General features: G+C 45.1%; 1 long non-coding RNA gene across 1 annotated transcript in view; it reads right to left on the minus strand.

Moving 5' to 3' along the window:
• LOC144791105 (uncharacterized) overlaps positions 1-11,716 on the minus strand; it is a 284,951-nt gene extending 273,235 nt beyond the window's left edge. Inside the window, exon 1 of the long non-coding RNA XR_013602297.1 lies at positions 11,582-11,716. This is a non-coding gene — a long non-coding RNA (uncharacterized LOC144791105). The remainder of the gene's footprint in view (positions 1-11,581) is intronic.
• Positions 11,717-21,045: the final 9,329 nt, after the last annotated feature.

Consider the following 21,045-nt stretch of genomic DNA (forward strand, 5'->3'; position numbering starts at 1 on the left):
GGCTTGCTTCTGTACATGCTGGTGTTTCAGCCACAGTATCATTGTTAAAACAGAGATACTGGTGGCCGAGAATGAGAAGACAAACTAGGAACTATGTTCTAGAATGTGAAATATGTCAAAGAATGAAGGTATCAACAGTGAAACGACCACCCCAGACGCCCCTTCTAATCTCAGATAAACCATTAGCCTGTGTTTACCTGGACCACTGCGGTCCCTTACAAAGGGATGGTAACTATAAATATATCATGGTCGCAGTGGATTCATGCACGAGATTCATATGGATGTGGCCCCAGCGATCGGCTGACGCCAGAACTGTTATAAAAGATTTGCGAGTCTTTATCGGCACATACGCAATTGGCATGCTGCATTCTGACCAGGGTCCTGCTTTTAGCTCTCGAGCTTATAAGGAGGCCATGACCAGCATGGGCATTGCATTGCGGTACTCTTGTCCCTTTCATCCTGAGGGAAACGGAATCGTGGAAAGAAAAAACCGTGACATAAAGCAATCTATAACAGCAAAGGTATTAGGTTCGGGAGCTGGGTGGGTCAAACATTTAATAAGTGTCCAACGTAGTCTTAATAATCTGCCAAGAAATTCTCTGAGAGGTTTCAGTCCGTACGAACTATTGTTTGGGACTAGAATGTTAGTCCAGGACTTAGATAATCAGGCTTCAGTGGTTGAAGAAAAATGCTTTGATATCAAAGATCGTTTGGCTATTTTACAGGACTTAAATGAAACAAGAAAATACCTGAGCAACATAAAGCTGAAACAACAGCCAACAACCACTGAAGAGAAACCACCTGTCACAGCAAGGCCTGTCTGGATTCCAAAGATCGGGAATCTGGTCAGAGAGAAGATCGCGGTAAAGAAGGAATTTGGGCCTTCTTACAGAAAAGCAGTTCCTGTCTTGTCTGTCAACGGGACAAGATCAGTAGTACTACCGCCCCTTGCTGGTAAAAAGGAGAACCGAGTTGTATCCATCGACCTGGTTAAACCACAATCATGTGGCCGATAACAAGTAGTAGGCCAAGTGGACTCCCAAGAAGTAGCAGAACACCAAAGTTTGCTACAACCACAGAGGTTCAAACTGAAAGACTAATCACATTTGATAAACCTACAGTGAAATAACAAGGACTATGCAACAAAGCAATGGAATTTAAACCTCTTGAAACTCAAACCAAAGCTTTACATCAAGAAACTGCATTCTACAATGATGTAACCACAGACTATGCTAATGAAACAAAGCAAATTCTAAAAGCAAAAAGTAATCCAGAAGCAATTGAAACAATTGACAGAACAACATCAGGCTACTTCATCAACTTCGATGATTTTTCTGAGGATCTGAATGAACCTGACGATCATCCAATGAAAAGAACTTTTCAAGACAAAGCAAAGGAACTTTTTCATCAACTAAAAGAAACCTATCTGATTTCTCCATGGATTGAAATTTGGGTGGCACTAGGTGTATTTATCCTCATACTTTGGCTCATCATGGTACTATGCTTGGGACATTTCATTGAGGGAAAATATGCTACAATGGACACAGCAAGCCAGACTATCAACTTGGTCCTTAAACCACGCACATCTTCACACGTCGAGAAAAGAGAACTTTCTTCAGTAAACTTCACAGCCAATCCTATACCCGGCGGGGTAGCATGGGACAAAACTGAATATGAAATATATGGTCCGGTTGAACTCCTGAAGTATCCACACCAATTTAAGATTTCATTGAGTGACTTTGTAAAACCCAGCACATTTGCTGATGATTGGGACTTTGAAAGTATTAATGATTTGATGTCTGATCTAGTGATGTCAGCTAAATTTACAGAACATAATTATTTACAAGGTTCATCTAATTGCGATCAAATGTTTTGCTATAACCATTATGGTAACCATTATCTGCATAAATCTACTCAGCCTAGAAATGTTTTAAATTTTAACCAATGGGAACATTGTGCAACTCCACCAAAAGGCAGTTCAAAAACATTTTATGATAAATATTCATACTTTTCAGGGTTTAACACAAGTAATGCAGAAACATTCTATTTCAAATTGTTAAATAAGACAGGAGAGAAAACCATGCTTACAAACACAAAATTGATATATTCAGACTCATTTTTTGAAAAAATGAACACATTGGGTTTTGATTTCTGGAACAATAACATTGAAACGAAAACGATCTGGGGCACAAAAGAGTGGCAAGTGCAAGGTATAGAATCATTATTTAGAGCCTGCATGATCCCAGAACAAATTATATTTTTGAATGACACAATTCAACAGACCACCTGTCTTGGTCTAGCCAAAATCAAAGACTTAAACAAACCGTCTATTCCAAAGCCAACAACGGATAGTAATAGCACCTCTGATGTTGAGATAGACGTAACCAATATTTTAAACAAAAACAGAACACATCCTGAATGGAAACAATGGTTGATCTGGCCCACAGACACAAATAACTGTCAAGACAGATTCCTGAACAAAATACAGGGGTTCACATTGACCAGGCCAGACCCTAGATACTCCCAGAGACAACATCCAGGGATTGTAACTACTTACAGTGTGAGAAAGCTCTGCCTTCAGTGGCTACATACATCCACACTGTCAGAAATTAAGCAACACTTAACTTTACTTAAAGAAGGTGCTGACTTGCGTGATTTCATTATGGGACCACGCAAACAGCGTCAAAAACGTTTCATAGCGGCCTCTATATATGCAGCTTATAACGAAGCTTGGAAAGAAACTCAAATTGAGACTGCAGAAAAAATACGGGAAATTGACCGTGTTAATTTGGAAAAATCACTTTCTGTTGTGGACAATGGGTTAATGACTCTGTCTTCCAGAATATATTCACTGGACAGTATTGTGTCTTCAGCAATCGATATAATAGAGCAAGACTTACTGATGTTACAACACGGTCAGTCTCAATTACGTTCTATTGTACAGCTTGGCTGGACGTTACAAAATCTGCGTTCAGGCTATGTGCCTTGGCGTTTAATCAACACAACGTCTCTATTTAATATCTTTAACCTTACTGATAAACAAATCAGTTTGGCACAGAAGGGTGCTGACTATACAATTCTGAGCATTGAAAAACTTGAGAGATTACCATTGACAATGTCAGAACGACCTGTCATTGAATGGATAATACATGGAATAATTAATATTCAGATAACGACTTTCCAGTTTCAATACTGCCAAAAATATATACAGGCAGGCCAGTATGAAAGGTTGGGTAAAGGATACATTAAGTCAACATGGAACTTGCCCTATACACACACATGTGTCAGTAACAAAGGACAGAGTGTATTTCTTAGTGGCAATAATTGTGCAAAATCACTAAGCGGTATACTTCTGTGTCAGGGTATTAGTTTGCATGGGGCCTGTGAAGGGACTTCAAATAACCTTTCATGTCACCAGCTAGGCACACCTGCAACACAAATAGAACCATTCTTTAGAAGACTCTCGAACGGGAGTTACATTCTAATTGTAGATCACAAGTGTTGTGGCTTAATGCCCGGAAAACCTTATCTCGTAAGCGTGACTACCAGGGTCATGTGCTGTGAAAGAGTATTGTTCCCGAATGATGCTCCAGACAGGGAGGCAAGGTTATGGCCCAGTTTAAATATCTCTTCTATTCGAATTGATACTTTAATCAGAATGAAGACTGTGCTCCTACAGACGCCAACCCAGTTGACGTCATCAAAAGAAACGTATGATCTCCAAGTTGCAAGGACAACGGCAGAGATTCATTCACTGTTATCAACAAATAGCCCCCTACACTTCGCAGAAATACTAAACGAAATCTTAAATATTTCTGATACAAGTGGTATCGCAAGTGTATTTAAGACAGTTTTTTTCGGGAGCTTTGACCCCATTCAAAGCCATCCTTGGTATTTTTCCAAACTTCGTCCATTCCATCTTTGGCGGACTACCTCTCCTGTTGGGACTAGTAGCAGGCGTCCTATTTTTGCTACTTTTGCTTCGCTATGGCAAACCGTGTCACAGACATGACTCCAGCAACAATGGAAGAAACAATCCTAGCTATCCGCTACCGGGACCGCATAACTAAAGTCCTTGGATTAGCACGGCTACGAGATTTAAATATGACCTGGTTTCTTTCATTCAGACCCGTGTGGCAGACTTGTGTTATGCCTGTATTAAGGTGCTTGCTGTGCGGCGAAGAATGCGTGTTGGACACCTGTCTCACACTACAATCAGAAGTGCCATTGGATGCAGAGACTTTGTTGAGTCCAGTTAAGGCTCATGCATTGTGCTGTCCGTAGCGGCTACCAATCCTGATGACGGCATTCGTGGAGACTTCACCACTGCGATTGAAGGGTAGTGAAGTACAAGATGAAAGCAGCATCGATCAGGTACGACCATCTGTCAGCTATGCTGATCAAACCATCACTGAAAGCAATCATGCTCATGACTGCATGGTAGCGTCATTTTCCAACCTTGTCGAACTCTCTCCAGAAGCTGTTGACTGTTTTTTCGAACATCTCAATGATATGATGTTTTCACCAGAACAGAAAGAATGACTTTGAGCAACGTGCACACAGCGTTCCCTGAACTCTGAATTTGGCCTTCAAACTTTGAAAACAAAACCAGTAAGAATTTTTTCTCCAAGATCAAAATATTTCCATTTTTTTTTGGGGCACTTATCTTCTGCTTAAAGTAAAACTATTCTTAGAGAACAGAAATATTCTATTTTTAGGTACCTCTAAAAGACATTACCTCGACCTCTAGGTTGTTTGCAAGTAGAATTATATTTTATGTGATGAAATGGTCTCGCACTTTTTCTTCTGTATTAAGAGCCATTTCATGTGTTATTTTCGCGAATCATTCATGCTGATATAAAAATGTGCATCCTCTTTGAATGATTACACTGCTTGAATGCATACAGTAACTATATTCATTTTTCATGTATTACGCTAATCCATTTTTTTATGCAAATTAATGTATTTTGGGGCGGTTTAAATACACATACAATGTTAGTTATGTTTACTATGCTTAGGTTAGTAAATATGGACATAGATTCCGTGGAGTGGGTGTGATGTATTTCCTATGGGAACTGTATCGATATTCTTGTTTCTGACCCTTGTCCGGTTAATAATTCACTAATGGCCATACAACGGCACAGAAACCCGTTTTCTGATTAGGTCATAGCGCATGCTACCACGTTAGGCAAGCACTATTCCTCCAGCCCCCATAGAAAGCATACCGAGTTCTCAAAACAAATCAAACCTCCAGCAACCTGGGAAATCCCCCGCAGCCATTGTTTTGATTTAGCCAAGAACTCCAGTAAAGAATGTAAGAACGACCAGTTCTTATGACATCCTTATTGACGTATTTATGTCCATCCTTACGTCAATCTCGGCACCTTTCAGGTATAAATAATACCGACATTGCCCTAAGCAAAGACACGGTGGTGACGAGATTGGAGCAGCGCTACTTGCCGAGGAGCCCAGCTGATGCAGAAGAAGCCCATGGAAGCTGCCCCTCCCTTTTGACGTGCTGAGAGAGAGACGCTGCCTTTTCTCTTGCCGAGAAATCCAGCCCTGAGATTGAGATACCAGCCCTCCAGCCTTCTAAATCCCAGGTACTGAACTGAATAACCCCTTACAGAGAATTCTTGAATCAGATCCTTGGCAAAGCAAACTTAACTTAAACTGCTACTTATCTACTCCTGCCCACGTATTAGGCTTAGGTCAGGTACACTGGGGTAGGCGTAGCTAGAAGCACCAGTTGAGTACGATTAGTCAATGTATATATGTATATATCTATTTTATCCATTTTAAGTATCATATGGCTAAGAAACCATATCAATGCTTTTACAGTATTATTTTATAATTCTGTCTTTACTGTATGCACTTTACTTAACTATAAGTATTGCAATAATAGCGATTCATTTCTCTTGTATGAGAAAGGAGACTGATCAATAAATAACACCTTTTTATTGAACACGCCCGTCTCTTCCTTTTCTCTACAATCTGGTGAAACTAAGAATGCACGTACTGACTGAGTAAAATAAGTTGTCTTTTGTTTTCACACGACTCTAGAGATATACTCTTGATTAGGGGAGAGCAAAGTTGTCATGTTCTATGGTTGTCAGAAACTAAATCCCTTCTTGTCTATCCAAGGAGGTTAAACTCCTCCTTGCCTATTCGAGAAAGTTTCTAGTGAACTCTGAGCTAGCTGGCACACACATAACTTTAAGTCTAATATCGTCAGTAAAATACCTAGTTAACCACAGTCCTACGTCTATACTATTGAAGATATTATTCCAATGCGCAGAGCCTATTGGGAAAATAGGAACTACACTACAATAGGAGATGAGGCGCATCAAAGGGTGAGGGAGAGTGGGGGTTAGTTGGAGGGAGGGCGTTAAGGGAGAGTGAAGTATTAGAAAAGGGGGATGAAAGAGGGTAGTTAGGTGAAACTGGAGGAGTAGATGCGGGGTTGGATAAGGTTGAGGATGTGGGGGGAATGGTTGAGAGGAGATCGTCAGGTGGAGCATGAGTGGATGTGCATAGGAAGTGAGGGGTTAGGGAGAGAGCCTGAGTAGGTGTGGTGGTATTAGTGGATATAAGTAAGCTCGGGGGAGCAAGGGGTGAGTCGGGGGCAGGGGGTAGGGTAGAGGAGAGAGCATTGTTAGGGAAGAGGGGTAAGAGGGGGTCAGTAGGCGACGCTAGGGGTGTGGTTGAGGTGTTGGAGAGAGAGGAGGTAGCGGGTATAATAATCGGGAGGAGATCGACAAGTGGTGAGTGAAAGGCCACAAATTGGAAATTAGAGTTTAGGGAGGAGGTCTGAGAAGGTGTGGAGGAATCAGGAGGTAAAGGCGATTTAGGGGAAGTCAGGGGGGTGGTGGGGGGAACAAGAGTTGAGGGTGGAAAAAGGGGGACAAGTACATTGGAGGGCTGAGAGACATTTGAAGATAGTGAGAAAGTTAGGGGTTGGACGACAATTGGGGATTGAGAGATGTTAGGGGATAGGGGAACAGGGTTGTCGTAGCAGTTAGGAGGTGGTTGAGGGAAGTCAACATGCTTGGGGGCGGGGGAGAGTGTGCTGGGGGGAGGGGATTGAGGTGGGAGGAGAGGTGGGGGATCGTTATTTGAGATATTGAAAGGGACGTGGGAGGTCTGGAATTTTTGGGAGGGGTCGATGCGGTTGGGTGTAGGAGAGGGGGATGGCGTATCAAGGGTAGGAGAGAGGGGGGTGGGAATGATGATGGGAGAGGAAGGGGCTGTAAGTTGGGTGGGGATGGGAGACAGGGGGGCCGGGACAGATCGTGAGAGGGATTGTGATAGAGAGTTGAAGTGGAGCTCAAAGATGAGTAGGTGGTTTTCAGAGGATTGGATAAGAATTTTTCCAGATTTAAAGATGGAGATATTGATATCACCCGGAAAGGAAGGTGTGGTAGACGTGGAGAGTTTCACACCGTAGGGGATATTTCGGGAATTGGTGATAGGGAGGTGACGGAGAAAAAGGCTTTTCCATTTAGAAGTGCGTTTTGTGTAGAAGATGTAGTTGGTGATGATGGAGGAGTTTAGGGTATTATGATGGTCTGCAAATAGGGTTTCAGGGTGAAGACAGAGAAGTTTGTGTTTGAGGGTTTTCTTACCGTGTTTGGAGAGATGAGGGGGGTAGAGGATAGACCAAGAGTGCAGGCCGGTTTTAGAAATGGGTGAGGGTGAGACAGCGTGGGGGCGCGCGCGAGGAGGCATGATTAGGAGTATAGGTAGAGGAAGTAGGAGCAGATAAGTTTGACCAAATAAATAACAGTACAGGATACTGTTGTGTGGGAGCGGGGGGGAGTGGGGTGGGGTTAGATATAGGCAGATTCAGACAGTAGAGTGAGGTTAGTCCAGAGCAGGATAAAACAGTAAGAGTAGTGGGTGCCTGCCGACTGCGGGACACAAGTGTGGAGGGTCACGGAAGACCGAAAAAAATACATGAAAACATAATAAAAATAAAAATGAGCCACCACACGGGAGCTCGATAATGCTTCATCAGATTAGAAGTCAACCGTGAGAGAAGGGAGTGAGGCAGGGCAGCGTATGAGGAAGGTGTATGCAAAACAGTCGGAGCAGGGAAGACAGTACAGAGTGGAGGGAGGGGCTAGGGGAGGGGGTGGTGAGGGAACTTTGATATGGCAAGGAAAGGGATATAAAGGGTATATGTAAAATTAAACATGAAGAAACAGAAAACAATTCTTAAAGATACTAGAATCCATAGTGCAGGATAACATCTTGGCTAAAGTAAGGGATATAAAAATGGTATGAAGTGCAAAATAACAATTCTAGCAGCAATAATCCGATAAATAAAACTGAATTAAGGTGATTACATGAGGAAAAACAAGCTAATCAGATAGATATAAAAGACAGAGTGTGCAAAATAATCCAAGGAGGAATACAATATGAATACAAAAGTCATATATAATGGATAGCGAAAGTTTCAAAAGTAGCACTCTTTTTGCAAAATAACATCATGGCTGAAGTAAGGGATATGTAAATGGCATGAGGTGCAAATAACAATTCTAGCAGCAATAATCCGATTAATAAAACAGAAATTAAGGTGTAACATGAGGAATAACGAGCTAATCAGATAGATATAAAAGACAGAAAGTGCAATATAATCAAAAGAGGAATACTTTATGAATATAAAAGTCATAAACAGTAGATAGCGAAAATTTCGAAAGTAGCACTCCTTTCGAAATGACTGGGGAAGCTCACTGGAGGTCTCGCTTCAAAGATGGATGCCAAATTAGAGGAGGAAAAAATATATATATATATTTGTCCTATCTCAATGTCAGTTCCTCAGCAAGGTCGGGGAAAGAGTCCTATCTCTATGACCATTTCAAAGTGAGGCATGAGGAAACAACCAAAACAAAAAACAACAAAATGGAGGTTCTGAAGGCAGTCCCCTTGATTAACGAAGTGAGCGGGGGTTATGTCCTCAGTAGGCGCTATCTTAGGGTCGGGCACCGGAGGGTTTTATGGAAAACAAAATGATCCAGGTGAAGCAGCACATTTCTTCCATAACGCTGTTTCAGCCCACATATGAGTGACAAATAAATGAATAAATAACAAGCAGTATCACCCTGGCAAGTTTAGCTCAAGGGGGGGGGGGGGGGGGGGGGGGGGCTTTGGAAACAGGCACAGAAGTGTGTCGTCACTTCGGGATTCCCAACAGCTTCCATTCCTGTTAAATCGTACCGAGCATCGCGCCTCAGGCACCCAATCGGATGAATAAACAAATAAATAAAAGAAAGAAAGAAAGAGTACTATCACCCTGGCAATACCAGTGCAGGGGGGGGCCGCGGCAACAGGCTCAGAAGTGCGACCTCGGGACTCCCAGGATACTCACGCCGAGCACCGCGCTCCAGGCATCCCATCGGCTCCGCTCACGGCCGGAACTCCCATGTTCACAGCCTAACCCGTCAGATTCAAAAAGGCTTCTTCTTTTATTCTCGGTCTTCAGAACTCCGGATGCTTCCCTCTTCACAGCAGTAGCAGATTCATTCCAAGGCAGTGAGAGGTCGTGGTGTGACTCAGTGATGCACCCACTGTCGGCTGAGAACGCGATGTCCGAGGTCCTTTTCACCCGTCTCGCCGTTTCTGCCTGGTGATGCTCCGGCACGCGACCAGCGGGAGGCGGGTAGTGCAAACCTCGGAGGAGCCGCGGCAGGGCGAGGAAGGCAATCCTGTGGGTATGTCCCCGTCAACGTGTCCTGTGCTGGCATCCAAAACTGTGCCAGGAAGGAGGTCAAGGAGTCGTGGTCTGGAAGGAGCCGTCCGGAGCGATGACGGCCTGAAGCGCTCAAATGCGATTCAGCGGATCGGCAATCGTCGAAGGTCCTGGAGAGGCGGACCTAGGGAGCGGCAGTCGACTCGAGCAGACCGGGATCATCAGAAAGGCAAGTCGACACTTAGTTCCGAAGAAATCACGAATGTCCGTAGCTTATCTGGAGGGAGGAAGGCAGGGTTAAACAGGGATTCAAACCGCAAAGGTTATCCGGAACCCAGAAGCTCTTTCCTCATAACCTCTCACCTAAAGAGGCTCAGAAGATGGCTGCAGTTTAGAATATGGAGTTGCTCAAGCATAGGCCTCTACTCCTGCAAAGAGCCAAAATTAGTATGCAAGAAGGCATAAGATCGTGCCAAAGCCAATAGGCAAGCCCCTTCAGGTCTACACATCACTATGTCTATGTGATGATATGAATTGCAAATGGTCGGAGTAGTTCAGTAAACATTCAAATACACATCAAATTAGTGAACAAAGGACGAAAGGACAGATCACCAGAACAATTTTTGAAAAAGGATTTTCACAATGGAATTTTAATTTGCCAAGCCGCATTCGATGCAATTAACATTCAAAGCATTAAATGGATACTTGCGTCTTCTCAAGATAGATAGTGCTCATGGGTGTGGAAAGTGCTGGAGCAAGAGAATGGGGAAGTGATGGTGAAGGACAGGGTAAAGTTGTTTGTGACATAGATACAATACAGACAATATATACAAAAGCCCTTCCAGCCTGTCAAGGTCAGATTGTTCCAGAATACATTGCTCATTGGTATATCCTCATTAAGTGCATTTTAAACATTGAGCATGTGAAGGTTGAGACAAGACTGTCTATGTTTCGACCCCCATAGATCGGAGGGTTGATGATGGCCTCACAGTGGGGTCTTCATCAGGACAATAGGGCACCTAAAAGTAATGAATGCAGTTCAGTACCTAGTTTATTAAGAGGTGATAAGTCAGGGGTAGGCAGTAATGATTAATATCTACTGAGCTGTAAGATGGACCTGAAAAGGTAGAATCCTGTGCGAGCTCCAAAAGGGCTCCTGGGTTTCTGTGGAGAAGACATGAGGGTAAGTATTCATGTCCGGGGCATAAGTACTAATTGATAGTAATATGCTGGTGTATGTGTACTCACATATATTAAAAAATGCGCGTGGGTCTGGGGAATCAATCTCCCAAGGACCTACGATGATTAATCCAAATCACAAAATCTAAAAGAGGAAGGGATGGGTATCCAATAAGTAAATCAATTGCTAACTTCTAAGAAAAGTCTACTATTGACTGACCTACAAAATAGAGTTAGTTGGCTTAGCAAAATCAGTTATTAACTGGTCTGAAAACGGAGTATAGTGGCTATAAAATGGTATGGCTAGGTCAAAAAGATCACTAGATCAATGGAGACGTGGGTAAAAAGCAAAAATGAAAATGCGAGGACAAGTAAAGAAGTCATGTAAGCTTAAAACAAACTAGCGTGGAATTCATTAAACAAAGTAAACCACGGAATACACATGCTTGGGGACATGATGGCATAACAATCTCCTAAAATGTTAAAATCAATCACAGTGCAAAGCCTAATGGATGCGGTGGGCGACAAACAGGCATTACGATTGTCATAGTCTAACCTCCTAGCAGGATTGAAATAGAGGTGAATAAGTTTGATCAAAGAAAGGCGCAACCCCCGATAGAGTACACGGAGGGAACGTGCCTCTGTACTATACGGCGGGTGGGTGGCAACGCAAAGGGGAAATGGAGGACCGGCACGTAGGGTCGTGCTTACCTGTCTCCGTCTGCGGCTGCAATGAAGAGTGCGGCTCGCCTGTCTTCTTCACAGTATAAAATAGGCACTTCAGCGGGCTCACACCACGCAGTGCAGCCGCTGGATGAGTGCTGGGGGCTCGTCCAGACTGCAGCCAATGGGTACAAGGCAGGGCGTGTCAGAGTGCTTAAGGCAACCCGCGGGGAAAACCGCGGTGCGCGCCAGGCCGGGATGGATCATGGCAGTATCTTAATGACCTCGACCAGGGCTCTGGAGAGATCTAGTGTTTGGAAAAGTATCTTATTTACAATAGCATTAAAGCTAAGTATATGTTAAAAACAACACTCCTAAGTATGCATTTCGTCAAGCAAAACAAGCTCTCCTGACACATAGTTCTGTATATTCACACAGGAAACCAAGGTAGCAACTTAAACATGGCTATACATGGAGTGAAGAATATTGTCACATTAATCAGAGGAATGTATTGTTCCACCACTATGGAGTAAAGATATATTTGATATACATTTGTCATGATATTTAAAAATAAACAGAATTGAGCATACACTTATATCATGGTATTAATGTAAGCAATACACAAGATGTTATTAAGTCACAGGTTTATATATATACATGTAACACTCTTTGCGTCCTATTTGTGAAGCAGGGAGTGAGGACATAAAGGTGGAGCCTATGTTTTAGGGTGTATATATGCAGTTGATTGTGAAAACCTTCAGTCTATCGTGTACTGCGCTATTCAGTTTGTTCAGTTCATAAGTCTTTATTTCGATAATAAAATCATAAAAGACAGAAGTCAACGACATTCGGTACAAAATTCTAATCAAAAAGTCAATCTTTACAGACAATTTTTAAAAGGGATATTAAACAATGTAAAAAAAGACTTATAACAGTACAGAAAAAGCTAAGACAATATAAAAGTACATTGACAACAATTCCTTAAAAAAAATCATTTCAAAAATAAATTCATTTCAAGGTTCAGATACAATTAATTTCCTAGTTCGAATAACCCATGCCCACCCAAGAAATTTGGCAAGGCCTACCACAACCAGCTCAGAGGTATTTGTTCGGAATATCTTCAGGGCTTCAGCACTCCCTTTAATTCCTAAACTGCAACAGGTCGGCCTGAGCCATTTCAGTCTGGGTACTTGGTACGCTGGGCATGCGAAAAGGAAGTGGCCCATGCTCTCCGATTGAGTTGGACAGAAGGGACAATGATCACAAGAATTAGCAAACCACTTCGATGTAAAGGAATTAATGGGTAAGGATCCGACACGGAATTGATGGTATAATTTCCGGTCAAGGGTCTTTGTGATCGCATCCCAATAGGTTTCCAAGGAGGGGGTCACTTTAAGGGTCAAGAAGAGGCCAGTTAGGCTGATGGAATCGTCTGACTGGACTACAAGAGAATGTTTAACTGAGGCCCAATACATATCTTTGAGGTCCTGTTTGGAGGGGAACAAAGAAGTCCCCGGACAGAACCATAACTGATTGAGGCCCATCTCTTCTAAAACCATTTTCACTTCCCTGAGCCATGCAATTTGTGAAGCTCCCAATGTTGATTTTATCTCGGCAAGTTCGCTGGCGAATAAGCTGAGATCTGGAGAAGTCCAGATCTGTCGCCACAGGGCCACCGAACGATACCGTGCTAACTCTTTGATGGGTTTAACGCCCAGATCTAGTAGCAGTGGTTTCGTGGGTGTGGATTGGGGAGGCTTATCAGATTCCGCAAAAATTTATTTTGGACTTTGGTCAAAAGAATTAAATCTTTATAACCCCAGAGGTCAGCACCATACAGAATGGCAGCATTGATTTTGGCATCATAAATCTTAAGTACTGGAGCAATACGTTTAGTATGGGATTTCTTATGCTCCTGAATTAAGCAACCAGTGAGGCGTGCAAATTTTAAGTATAGAGCCTCAATCTGGGGTTTCCAAGTGAGGCGGTAATCTAAAGTCACACCCAAGTAACTCATTACCTCGACTTGTTCAACACTATCACCATTCAAACTAACTGTGCTTTTAATGGGACGCTTTTTACTAAAGACCATAAATTTGGTCTTATTAATGTTGATTTGTAAGTCATTAGCCCTGCAGAATTCATCAAATCTATTGAGCGCGGTCTGTAGCCCTTTTCGAGTTTTAGAAAGGAGCAACGTATCGTCGGCAAAAATAAGCATCGGATACTTGGTTCCTTCCAAACTAGGTGCATCTGTTGGGGTGTTAGCAAAGAACGCCACTACTTGATTGATGAACAGGAGGAAAAGGGTAGGGGCCAGCATACAGCCCTGCCGGACTCCACGTGTAACTGGAAAGCTGTCAGTCACCTGCCCTTGCTTCCCCCATCTCACCCTTGCAAAATTGCCGTCATGTAATCTGATTACTAAATTCAGAAGATCAGACGGCATGCCCATAGAGTTTAGAGCATTCCACATTTTACCCCTGGGCACCAGGTCGAAGGCCGACTTAAGATCCACAAAGGCGGCTTAAATCGCTCCTCCACCTATCTGGACAAACTTCCAGTACAACATGGTTAACCTGAAGACCTGATCTATTGTACTGGTTCCAGATCTAAATCCGGCTTGCATGGGTGATAAAATGTTAGCCTGATCCATCCACCCCTGGATTCTTACAAGGATCATCCTAGCAGTTATTTTTTGAATTGTGTCGATCAAACTGATCAGGCAGTAATTACCCGGGGCCGAACGGTCACCTTTTTTAAAAATGGGTAAAATCTCCGCCCCTTTCCAGGAGACCGGAATCCTTGCCCCTTTGGCAATAGCATTGATAAGCATAGTTATATAAGGGACCCAGATATGTGGATTGTGAGAAGTTGGCCTGATATGCAGTGCTCACTATTCTAGTGATCACTATGTATCATTCCAACAACCCTTATTGATGATTGGTTGTAAGTCAACCTTATAGACCAGCTATCCTAGTAGCATGGATACGAGCAGTCTAAGGCTAAAACTCTAGAGGGCGTGTTAAGCCAGCTGTTTTACCATCACATGTACCCCTTGAACACCAAGTGAAAGGACACCACACAAGTTGTTATGAAAATAAACAGATATTTATTTATAACAAGACTACCCTGGCTCTTTATGAGACAGGGAGCTAAGCACACAACAAAACTCTTGAAGAAATACTTAAAGTCGCACAATTTACACAAATGCCCGAGGGGCACGAAAAACCATATACTATACAAGTGGAATGCGAAATACTAGCAGGTAAGTAACTATTCTCATAGGCTTTAGGATCGCTATGACTGGACTACTGAACCTTTAGATTACAAGCAGGAGGCCTAGGGACGTCGTGTGCAGAGTGGGAACTCTCACGCGTAAGGCGGGAAAAAGTCTATGGAGGCTAGTAAAAGCAAAGTTAGTGTTTTCGGGCGAACCCGACTAGGTAGGTCAAAAACGAAAGTTGATCTAGACACTTAAAGAGTTGGTCTACGCTGGAGCACCGGAGTACTCGGTTTACCTAGCCCAGGGGCTGCGGCTGCATAGGGTTCAAATGTCGTCGGGTTTCTTCGTTGATGAACCAGGAGCCTGAAGAAAGAAGTTGCTGGCAGGCGACCAGTGAAGAAGTTCGTGGTGATCCAAGCCTGGATCAGGGAAGAGGAAGACCTGTAAGCAGAGGGGACCAAGTTCTGAATCACTTGCTAGTGATTTAGTGGGCACCAGAGTGGCACCGGACGAAGTCACCTCGACCAGGTGAGTGGGCGCTGCTGGGCTCTGCAGTCTCCCGGACCAGGAGGCGTTGTCGGCGACCAGGATGGAGGTGCGAGCTGTCCCACGGAGGTATCTGCTGTCGACGTCGCTGGACCCAGGATTGGGGCAACAAGTCTTGGCAAATGCAAGCCCACGCGGTGGACTTAAAATGGCGTCTGAAGTGGACCAGGAGGGTCCGGGGTGCTCCTCTGTTGGAGGGGAGCAGGGGCCAGTCTGGAGCAACCAGACCAGCGGTGTTTGTCATCGAAGTTCGTCGTCAGAGGGCCACTAGCCAACGGGCAAGTGACCTGGACAACGCGGTGAGCAGCAAAGAGCAGAAGGGCCCTACGCAGATCTCGTGGATGCAGGGGGGCTGAACTTCGGTGCTGGAGCTGCTCAGGGTCGGGGCTTCTCTTACCCCAAAGCACTCAGTCGAGGGTCACTCGGTGGTCGTGCTGGACAAGCGTCGTGCAGTCTTGAAGATGGCCGGTCCCTCGAGGTCTCGTCACACCCACGGGTCTCAGCTAGGCTGAAGATGCAGGTAGAGGTCAGAGGTGCCAGGGAAGCCGGTTCTCCTTCGAGCTGGGCAGTCTTGATCCGGAGGAGAGACTTACAGCAGACCGCGATGCTTGGATGGTGCCTGCTGCTGCAGGGTGACTACTCCTTAGTCACAAGGGAGAAATCTTAGGAAGAGTCTTGAGTTCCTTTCGTAGAAAGTCGGTTCAGGATTCAAAGATGATCTAATTTGGAAGGGGGCCTGCTCCTACCTTTATCCTGAAAAAGGGGGCTGGCACGCGACTAAGTCCTGCCCTATGGGTGGGACTAGGAGGGGGGTGGTTACACCCCTCTCCCATGCCGGGCTTTCCCCAGCTCAGGGGCTGGTGTGCCCCTGGAACTGGTTCTAGCCGGCATATGCACAGTGAGCACCGGGGTGCCACTTGCAGTCACCTTCCTCTAACGCCCTGCCTACCTGGGATACACAAAATCCTGTCTGGGACGGTGCTGGCACCGCCCCTGGCAGGAAACCCTTTGTCCTTGCCTCCCGCGCTGGGAGGACTCCCAGCAGCAGGAGGGCAGACTTGTGTCTCGGTGGCAGCATCCATCTTGTGGAGCTGAGGCTATGTCTGACTTTAACCGGGGTTACAGGTTACCAACATGTCTTCTCCCTCTAGAGGGGTGGAATGCTACCCCCCGTCGCCAGAACTGGCGAGGGGGTAGTATTCCAAAGCGTATGACACCTTACACAACATGTTTAGATAATGTCAGTCCAAAGTTACCATAACCGCGAGGATTATAAGGCACTTAAGAGTATATGGTCTGACGCTATCATGGAAACGGCTAAGGGATAGATCCCGAAAGCCGCAGACAGGCTCAGCTCATGCCAGAGCACTATCTCACACGATTCCAAGCACTCTGCCTTCAGGATTGTTAAGGCCTGCCATAGGAGTGACTGATAGGAGATCTGTGTGCCCATTTAGGTTTAGATATAGGTATACTATATCTAAAGCAAAGGGTGATTACACCACCTTGCTCCCAGCTGTCAAGCAGCCAGTTGTGTCTGTTTAGTTAGTCAGCCCAGGGGTGGCATAATACATGCTGCAGCCCCTGGGAGACTTCTGGGTGCACCTCAGCCCTGAGTACAGGGACTCAGAGAGGGCCCAGTGCCAATTGGATATGTACCTAGGGTACATGGAATCCATTTTAACAGATAGAGCAGTGGGCCTGGGGTCCTGAATAGCAGGGCCCCAGGTCAACTAGGTCAGAAAACCAGCAAAACACCAGGCAAAAAAGTTGGGGGCAACCATAGTCAGGGATCTACCTTCCTACATGGATTACTTTTAAAAATATCTGCCGGTATTACGTCCATTCCTGGAGCTTTCCCTGACTGCACCATACCAAGGGCTGACTCTGCCTCTGAATAGGTGAAAGTTAGGGAAGGGCATGAGTTATCAGATGGAAGATCCAACTTCATATACTCAGTAGATTGCTCGGGGATTATAGCCCTAAACTGGGAAGAGTAAAAAGTTACCCAGTCAGCTGGGGAGACATGGTTATCTGGAATTCTGGAATCCGGGTTAAGACCCCACTTAACGGTTTCCCAAAACCTAATATGATTAGATGACTGGCACGCCATATGGAGCTCTAACCAGAGCTGCTCACCTCATTCTTTCTTAGCGGTCCATTGTACTCTTTTGTATAACTGGCGCGCTATTTTAATGTCACTAATGACACGAGTTTTAATCGCCTTAATCAGACCACCATGTGCCTCCCTACAACTCTTGTTGTACCATGTATGTTGGTGTTCTAAAACCTTATCCTTCTTTAGTTTGAACGGTTTGGTTAATAGAATTTTGAGTTTGGAAAAACATTGTTCGTGGAGGTCACTGATCTGGGTGAAGTCCTCCGAGGGAAGATTAAGGGCTTCCATCTTAATAAGAGCCATCGAGGCTTCCTGTTCTATACCACTTATAATAAAGGGGTCTTCAAGTACCCTAGGCCATCTAACTCTTCTTCTGTCATTGGTCAGAATGGCTTCAGACGTTAGACAGAGGTTTTTAGGAGGTTCACCTCTAATCCCATCGATCTTCAAGGATAACGAAAGGGGATTATGGTCACTCTCTGGTCGTACTACTACCTCCATGTCAATCACTAGTGACCAAAATTCTATTTTAATTAAGATATAGTCTATTCTGCTTGCGCAGACCCCGTTATTGAAAGTGGGGTTTCCTTCCTTATCAGAATGTGTGCGCCCATTTACTGCTCTAAAACCCCGTTCAAGACACAGCCCTAGCCAGAGGAGTGCCGCTTCAGTGGCCTTCATACCCCTGTCCATAAGTAGTGGTGGAACGCTCCAAACAGCATCTTCCTCGACCCCCATATCCTTACCCACACTAAACAAAGGTTAAAATGAACAATTAAAATCTCCAGTTAAGAAAATACGTTTGTTCCCACCTATTTCATCAAGCAACTGGTCTAAATCCTCCAGGATAATGGGCCGACGACCACCTGGCCGTCCACGGGCGTATATGTTAATAATTATTATGTCCTGTTTATCTATCCTACTGAGTGTGATCCCTAAAAGGTCAGGACTAGCCACTGTGAGTTCAGATGGTCTATACCCAATGGACTGTCTTACCCAGACCACTAGTCCTCCCGAGGCTCTCCCCTTAGGGCCCTGAATCGCCGGTTTAAAAAAGTTCAAATAACCTACTCGATGTATAGGGTCGGGAGCCCAGCTCTCCTGGAAGATAATGATGTCAAAGGAATCTATAAAGGTTGCCCAGTCTGCTGAGTCAACTCGACCCTTTAACCCCGCTATGTTCCAAGAGAGAACCTTAAATGAATCAATTGAACTAAGGGAAAGAGTAGGCTCCAGGTCACACAGTTCCTCCTCAGTAAATGTAACTAGTCTCATTGGAATGTCCGATAGCTGTTCAGATGAATTAGGGTTTACAGTATCATTTCCTATTACAGGAACACACTCATTGGTTTAAGTTTAAGTTTAAAATATTTATCAAGCGCAACGTACACCTGGGCGGTTTCTTGGCGCTAAAGTAGCAGGCAGCTAACTGAGCTAGAACAGTGACTAAGGCGACAACTGGAAGACAGGCAATTTGCTAAAGAAGAGCCTGAGAAAATAAAAAGGTCTTCAAAGTTTTACGAAAACTGGAGTACTCGGTGAGAGACCTAAGATGAAAGGGGAGAGAGTTCCAGAACATAGGGGAGAGAGTTCCAGAACATGGGGGCGAGAGTGGAAAATTTAGAGCCACCCTGTTTTTTTTTCCGGTAACGAGGTACAGCTAAGAGGAGTTGTGCCGAGGAGCGGAGGTCTCTGCCAGGGACGTAAGCCTTGATGGCTGAAGATATGAATAGGGGGGCCAGGCCAGTCCAGTCCTGGACTGAAACGCCATGCAGCCTAGTTTAAACAGGGCGCGTTCCCGCACAGGGAGCCAGTGAAGAGTTTTCAGGAGGGGGGAAGTGTGATGGAATTTAGGAAGACCGAAAGCAAGGCGGGCAGCCTGGTTCTGCACTAATTGCAGCTTACGGAGGCTGTACTGAGGGATGCCATTATACAAAATGTTCCCGTAGTCCAGGCGGGACAGGACCAGTGCGGACATAATTAGCTTGAGTGCAGGGAAAGAAAAGAAACGGGAGATAGAACGGATAGTACGGAGAGTAAGAAAGCAAGAGGAAACCACCGAACCAATCTGGGAGTGCATAGTAAGTTGATTATTTAGCTTAATACCAAGAGTCTTAACAGAGGGAACAGGGGTAGGAGGAGAGCCAAAGGAGGGGGGCCAAAAGAGAGAATTCCAGGGACTGGAGCAACCACCCGTCACCACAAGTTCCGTTTTATCGGGATTGAGTTTCAGGTGGTTGAAGTTCATCCAGTCCCTGATGAAAGATAGAATAGATTGGAAATTAGAAATAGAGTCAGGAGTAGAAGAAAGATTAAAGATGAGCTGGAGGTCATCGGCATAGTTATATACCGTGACCTCCAGTTGCTGTAGAGCAAAGATGAGCGGAGCGATATAGAGATTAAACAGTAAAGGAGAGAGAGAAGAGCCCTGGGGAACACCGCACTGGACCTGACAGGGGGTAGCTGAAAACTCCCCAAGATGAACCGCCTGGGTCCGGTCCCTCAGAAAGGACGAGAGCCAGATGAGGGCTGATCCTCCTATGCCCCCCGCCTTGACACGGGAAAGCAAGATGGAATGATCCACCGTGTCAAAAGCGGCGGACAAGTCAAGGAGGACCAGCGCCTGTGGTCTACCTGCGTCCATACCCTCTCTGAGGGTGTCTAAAACTGACACCACCACTGACTCTGTCGAGTGCTTTGGCCGAAACCCAGCCTGACATGAGGCCAACCTCCCATTCTCCTCGGCAAAGGAGCTGAGTGCAGAAGTAACGTGCCGCTCCAGCACCTTCGCCAGAAAAGGGAGAAGGGAGATGGGGCGATAATTAGCCATCACAGAGGGGTCGGCTCCCGGCTTCTTCAAGATGGGGACGATGGAGGCGGCTTTTAAAGAAGGAGTGACAACCCCTCGGGCCAGTGAGTCGTTAAGGAAACCCAGAGGGGGCAAAAAGCAGACAGTATAGATCTGCCGTAAGATATGAGCCGGGCATATGTCAGACGGGGAACCGGACTTAATTTTAGGGAGGAGGGACAAGAAAAGTTCTTCAGAAAGAAGAGGGAAGGAATTAAGAGAAGCTGGGACAGGGTGAGGGAGGGGGTCAACAAAAGAAGGGGAAGGAGGGGGGATGTTAGATTTGATTGTCGTGATTTTTTCGACAAAATAAAGATTCAGCGAATCGCAGAGTTTCTGGGAGGGGGGGATTTAAGTGTGGTCCGGTCAGAGAACGCCAAATCATGGGTAATGGCAAAGATCTCCTTTGGTTGATTCTCGGCCGCTAAAATTTTGGCCGAGAAATATGCTTTCTTGGCCTCAGTAATTTTTTGCTTATAGGTCCCCAGGAGGTGAACGTAGCAGGTCCTGGAATTAGGGGAGTAATCCAGTCTCCATTTTCGTTCAGCCCTTCAAACCGTAAGCTTCAATTCCTTCAGCTCGTTGTTGAACCACCGATTGGCGTCTTTGGGGCGCCTAATCGAGGTACGCCGGAGAGGAGCCAAGCAATCGCTTCCTTCCATAAGCCATGAATCAATGGCTTTGGCTTGGGCTGCGGAATCCAGTCCCGATAGAAGGGGAGAGGAGGCCCGGAGTGCGGTCGAGAGGTCAGACAGGTTGACCTTACCCCAGTT

Source organism: Lissotriton helveticus, chromosome 11, assembly GCF_964261635.1.
Source record: "Lissotriton helveticus chromosome 11, aLisHel1.1, whole genome shotgun sequence".
In the NCBI taxonomy this organism is placed as follows: Eukaryota; Metazoa; Chordata; class Amphibia; order Caudata; family Salamandridae; genus Lissotriton; species Lissotriton helveticus.